Genomic DNA, 6,458 nt, shown 5'->3' on the forward strand with positions numbered 1-6,458 from the left:
CTGAGCAAAACATTAAATTTCTCCTTCACCTGCCAACCTTCCCAAGCCCCATCCCCTTCCCCAGGTAACTGCTGTAAATCATTAGGTGTATATTCTTCAGGTCCTTTCTATGTGTTCTCGCACATGTCTGCACAGGCAGAGTATGTTTAAAAAGATCTGTAATTTAAAATTTTTCTGGTTTTTGTGAAGTAATACATAGTCATTATAAAACCATTCAAACACACAAATACAGAAAACGGAGGGAAAGTGCCCCATCATCCCACCTCTTGAGGATAACCAGTTTTTTGCTTTGTTTTGTTTTGTTTTGTTTTTTTGAGACGGAGTTTTGCTCTTGTTGCCCAAGCTGGAGTGCAATGGCATGATCTCGGCTCACCGCAACCTCTGTCTCCCGGGTTCAAGCGATTCTCCTGCCTCAGCCTCCTGAGTAGCTGGGATTACAGGCATGCGCCACCACGCCTGGCTAATTTTGTTTTTTGTTTTTTGTTTTTTTAATAGAGATGGGATTTCTCTATGTTGGTCGGGCTGGTCTCTAACTCCCAACCTCAGGTGATCTGCCCGCCTTGGCCTCACAAAGTGCTGGGATTACAGGCGTGAGCCACCGCACCTGGCAACCACTGTTAATTATCGGGGAAATTCCTCCAGTTATTTTTCTAGCTACTACAGGTCACTGCAACAAAGCGAGGCACATGAATTTTTTCATTTCCTGGTGCATATAAATGTTATGGTTCTGGCTGGGCATGGTGGCTCACGCCTGTAATCCCAGCACTTTGGGAGGTTGAGGCGGATGGATCACGAGGTCAGGAGATCGTAGACCATCCTGGCCAACATGGTGAAACCCTGTCTCCACTAAAAATACAAAAATTAGCCAAGCATGATAGCGTGCGCCTGTAGTCCCAGCTACTCAGGAGGCTGAAGCAGGAGAATTGCTTGAACCCAGGAGGTTGAGGTTGCGGTGAGCTGAGGTAACGCCACTGCACTCCAGCCTGTGCGACAGAGCAAGACTCCATTTCCAAAAAAAAAAAAAAATTACTGTTCCACAATACTGCAGTCTTAAGTGAGCAATAGTGTTATGTCTATGAAAACAGGGTACATCCCTTAATTTTTTAAATGCTAACAGTCATCTGAGTTTTTGCAAGTCGTAATCTTTTTGCTGGTGGAAGTTCTTGCCTCATTGGTGATGGCTGCTGACTGACTGAGGTGGTGGTCGGTGAAGGCTGGGATGATGGCGGTTTCTTGACAACAAGGAACTTTGCCTCCTTGATTGCCTCTTCCTTTCACTTGAACACTGAGAGGCCATTGTAGGGTGTTATTAATTGGCCTAGTTTGAATATTGTCTCTGGGAAGAGGGAGGCCCAAGCACAGAGAGAGAACAGTTAACACACATTTATTGATTGAGTTTGCCCTCTTACATGGGCACTGTTTGTGGCACCCCAAAGCAATTACAATAGTAACATCAAAGATCACAGATCACTATAATAGATACAATAATGGAAAAGTTTGAGATAATGGGAGAATTAACCAAATGTGACTCAAACACGAAGGCCAGGCGTGGTGGTTCACGCCTGTGATCCCAGAACTTTGGGAAGCCAAGATGGGTACATCCCTGAGGTCAGGAGTTCAAGATCAGCCTGGTCAACATGGTGAAACCCTGTCTCTACTACAGAATACAAAAAGCTGGGCATGGTGGCTGACTCCTATAGTCCCAGCTACTCAGAAGGCTGAGGCGGGAGAATCACTTGAATCCGGGAGGCGGAGGTTGCAGTGAGCTGAGATTTTCCAGCCTGGGTGACGGGGCGAGACTCTGTCTAAAAAAAAAAAAAAAAAAGCAAGTCACTACTAGACTGGGCTGCCAGGGCTGTTGCCTACCTGAGCTCCTATAGAATTAACTGAGTGGCCTTATTCTAAGTATGCCTGCTTTTTTTCTTTTTTGAGACGGTCTCACTCTATCGCCCAGGTTAGAGTGTAGTAGTATGATTTCAGCTCACTGCAACCTCCACCTCCTGGGCTCAAGCAGTCCTCCCGCCTCAGCCTCCCGAGTAGCTGGGACTATAGGCATGCACCACCACGCCCAGCTAGTTTTTGTGTTTTTTGTAGAAACAGAATTTTTCCATGTTGCCCAGGCTGGTCTCAAACTCCCGGACTCAAGCCATCTACCCCCTCGGCCTCCCAAAGTCCTGGGATTACAGGTGTGAGCCACCACACCCAGACTTGTTTTGCTTTTGAGGCAGCTTTTGAGCAAAACAACAGCCGGTCTGTTGCCCAGGCTGGAGTACAGTGGTGCAATCACAGATCACTTCAGCCTCGAACTCCTATTCCCAAGTGATCCTCCTGCCTCAGCCTCTCGAGTAGCTGGAACTACAAGCCTGTGCCACCACATTTGGCTAGTTTTAAATTTTTGTAGAGACAGGGTTCTTGTCTTGTTGTCCAAGCTGGTCTCAAACTCCTGGTCCCAAGCAATCCTCCTGCCTCAACTTCTGAAAGCACTGGAATTACAGGCGTGAGCCACTGTGCCTGGCCCATAAATGTACCTGTTGCCTTAGGAAAGATGCAGCCAGCATTCCCTGCCACCACCACACATATCCAGGATGTCTAGGGAAGGCTCAAGCCTAGATTGCTCCAACAGAAGTCAGAAACAAGTGACCAGAAGGTGAACGTTGGCTTGCAGACAAGATTTCACATGGAAGTTCTTGTTTTCAGCTTCTCTTGAAAAATCCAGAAATCTGTGGTCACTAGACCTGCTTACCCCCATGGCTTTCCTTTGAAATGGGGCATAATCTCACCAGATTGCCACTGTCCCCTCCACTCTGTTGTCTTGGAGTAGACCACAGTCACTATTCAGGCTACCTCTCTGGCCCCTATAGGCATTTGAGAGTGACTCTCAGTGAAATATTTTCTTTCTTTCTCTCTCTCTCTCTTTTTTTTTTTTTTAAGACAGAGTCTTGCTCTGTTGTCCAGGCTGGAGTGCAATGGCACAATCTCAGGTCACTGCAACCTGCGCCTCCCGGATTCAAGCGATTCTCCTGTCTCAGCCTCGCAAGTAGCTGGGATTACAGGCATGCAACACCATGCCTGGCTAATTTTTTGTATTTTTAGTAGAGACAGGGGTCACACTAAATGTTGGCCAGCCTCGTCTCGAACTCCTGACCTCAGGTGATCCGCCTGCCTCAGCCTCCCAAAATGCCGGGATTACAGGCGTGAGCCACCGTGCCCAGTAGAGTTAAATATTTTCTAGACATGCCTATCCCACCTCTCCTAGATCTCTCCCCAAGCACCTCAGATATCCCAAATTAAGTCATCTTCGAGATCTGATGCCCCACTTCCCCCAAGGTTTCCATCTCTGTGTCATCAGCACTCAAGTCAGAAACCTCCCTCTTCCCTCACTTGATGCAGTTTCTGAGCTGCCTTTGATTCTTTCAACCACTGTTGACTTCATCCGGAGTGCCAGGCACTGCACTTAGTGGCTGGGGATACAGAGGTACACAAAACAAACCCCAGCCATCCTGGAGCTGACATTGGACTATGAAAGAGGACAATTACAGAAGCTAATGACAAAGAATTCCAAGGGCCGGGCGTGCTGTCTCTGCCTGTAATCTTTGGGAGGCTGAAGTAGGCAGATCACCTGAGGTCAGGAGTTCGAGACCAGCCTGGCCAACATGGTGAAACCCTGTCTCTATTATAAAAATACAAAAATTGCCAGGCGCGGTGGCTCACGCCTGTAATCCCAACACTTTGGGAGGCCGAGGCAGGAGGATCACAAGGTCAGGAGATCAAGACCATCCTGGCTAACACAGTGAAACCCCGTCTCTACTAAAAATACAAAAAATTAGCCGGGCATGGTGGCGGGTGCCTGTAGTCCCAGCTACTCGGGAGGCTGAGGCAGGAGAATGGCGTGAACCCGGGAGGTGGAGCTTGCAGTGAGCCGAGATGGCGCCACTGCACTCTAGCCTGGGCGAGAGTGAGAGACTCCATCTCAAAAAAAAAAAAAAAAAAAATTAGCCATGTGTGGTGGCACACACCTGTAATCCCAGCTACTCAGGAGGCTGAGGCAGGACAATCACTTGAACCTGGGAGGTGGAGGTTGCAGTGAGCCAGGATCGCTCCATTGCACTCCAGCCTGAGCGACAGAGCCAGACTCCGTCTCAAAAAAGAAAAAAATTCATTTTTAATTTTTCTGGGTACATAGTAAGCGTATATATTTATGTGTTACAAGATATTTTGATACAATCATGCAATGTATAATAATCACAAAAATATGGAAAGCTTCACGAATTTGCAAGTCATCCTTGCTAAGGGGCCATGCTGACCTCTATATAATGTTTTAGTATATGTGGCTGGGTGTGGTGGCCCACGCCTGTAATCCTAGCACTTTGGGAGGCCGAGGTGGGTGGATTGCCTGAGGCAGGAGCTTGAGACCAGCCTGGGCAACACGGTAAAACCCCGAAGTCCCTTCCTCACTCAGGCCGAGGCAGGCCCTTGAGCCCAGGAGTTTGAGACCAGCCTGAGCAACATGGTGAAACCCCGTCTCTATGAAAAATACAAAAATTAGGATGTGTCGGCCGCACGCCTGTAGTCCCAGCTACTTGGGAGACTGAGGCAAGAGGATCACTTGAGCCCAGGAGGTTGAGGCTACAGTGAGCAATGATGGCACCACTGCACTCCAGCCTGGCAGACAGAGCAAGACCTTGTCAAGAAAGAAAGAAAGAGAGAGAGAGAAGAGAGAGAGAGAGAGGAAGAGGAAAGTTATACATATACATGTTTGTTATTTAAAAGTAGAGATGGGAGCTGAGCACAATGGCTCTTGCCTCTAATCCCAGCACGTCAGTAACTGAGGCAGGAGGATCACTGGAGCTCAGGAGTTCAAGACCCGTCTTTATGTAAAAACAAAACCAAATACATGGCCAGGTGCGGTGGCTCACGCCTGTAATCCCAGCACTTTGGGAGCCCGAGGCAGGCGGATCACCTGAGATCAGGAATTTAAGACGAGTCTGGTCAACATGACGAAACCCTGACTCTACAAAAATATAAAAATTAGCTGGGCACAGTGGTGCACGTCTGTAATCCCAGCTACTTGGGAGGCTGATGCATGAGTTGCTTGAAAACGGGAGGTGGAGGTTGCAGTGAGCCAAGATCGCACCACTGCACTCTAGCCTGGGCGACAGAGTGAGACTTCGTCTCAAAAACAAAAACAAAAACAACACAGATCTCTGTGGATAGACATTTCAGTTGTTTCTAGCATTTGTGTTATGACAAACAGGATTTCTGGAAGTATTTTTATTATTTTACTATTATTGCTGACATAAAATTCACATACCGTAAAATGTACCTTTTAAAGTGTGCCATTGCAGTGGTTTTCGTATATTCACAAAGTCGTACAACCATTGCCATTATCTAATTCTGGAGCCATTCAGAAACACCCATTTTTTTATGGCCATGTGTGCATGTGTCAGAAGAAGGCACTCTTGGAGGTGCAGCTGATGGGTTGTACAACCACTGCCATTATCTAATCATGGAGACATTCAGAAACACCCATTTTGTATGGCTGTGTGTGCCTGTGTGAGCAGAAGGCACCTGTGGAGATGCAGCTGATGGGCTTTGGGGTGATGAGTCCTTCCAACGGAAAGAAAGCAGGGCCCAGAGGCTTGGGATCACCACATTACCCCTGCTACACTGAGCAATTTGCAATGACTGCCAGTCCCTCAGGAAAAGTTAGTTCTATCTGGATTTTTGCACATCGGATTTCCTTCAAGCAGGCTAGGCCCTTAAATATTCCAGTTAGAACAGGCTAATGATAGGAAATGCCCCAGTAACATGGGAGTTGTAATATCTCAATTCACAGACCTTGCAGTTGTGTGGTCCTTTTAAAACCTAAGTCAGGTGATGTCATTCCTCACCTGACTTTTGAGAGTTTTCAAAACTCTCAAAAAACAGAAAAAAGCAGTGGCTTACGCCTATAATCCCAACACTTTGGGAGGCTGAGGAGGGCAGATCACAAGGTCAGGAGTTTGAGACCAGCCTGGCCAATATGGTGAAACCCTGTCTCTACTAAAAAAAAAAAAAAAAAAAAAAAAAAAAAAAAAAAAAAAAATTACCCGGGTGTGGTGGCGGGCGCCTGTAGTCCCAGCTACTCCGGAGGCTAAGGCAGAAGAATCGCTTGAACCCAGGAGGTGGAGCTTGCAGTGAGTCGAGATGGCGCCACTGAACTCCAGTCTAGGCGACAGAGTGAGACTCCGTCTCAACAACAACAACAACAATAAAAAAGAAAGAAAGAAAGAAAGAAAGAAAGAAAGAAAGAAAGAAAGAAAGAAAGAAAGAAAGAAAGAAAGAAAGAAAGAAAAGAAAGAGAAAGGAAAGAAAGAAAGAAAAGAAACAGCCAAAATAAACAAATTCTGCAATGGCTAGCATCTCACTCACAGTAGAAGCCAAGTCCTTACAAAGGCCTGCAAAGCCCGACACAGTCT

The 6,458-nt window shown here is 46.9% G+C and overlaps 1 non-coding gene across 1 annotated transcript; it reads right to left on the reverse strand.

Annotated features, from left to right (window-relative positions):
- Positions 1-4,246: 4,246 nt before the first annotated feature.
- LOC117976390 (U6 spliceosomal RNA) lies at positions 4,247-4,349 on the reverse strand. Its single transcript, XR_004667068.1, has one exon. It is a non-coding gene; the product is annotated as a U6 spliceosomal RNA (small nuclear RNA).
- Positions 4,350-6,458: the final 2,109 nt, after the last annotated feature.

The sequence above is a fragment of the Pan paniscus genome, chromosome 18 (genome assembly GCF_029289425.2).
Source record: "Pan paniscus chromosome 18, NHGRI_mPanPan1-v2.0_pri, whole genome shotgun sequence".
Classification (NCBI taxonomy): domain Eukaryota; kingdom Metazoa; phylum Chordata; class Mammalia; order Primates; family Hominidae; genus Pan; species Pan paniscus.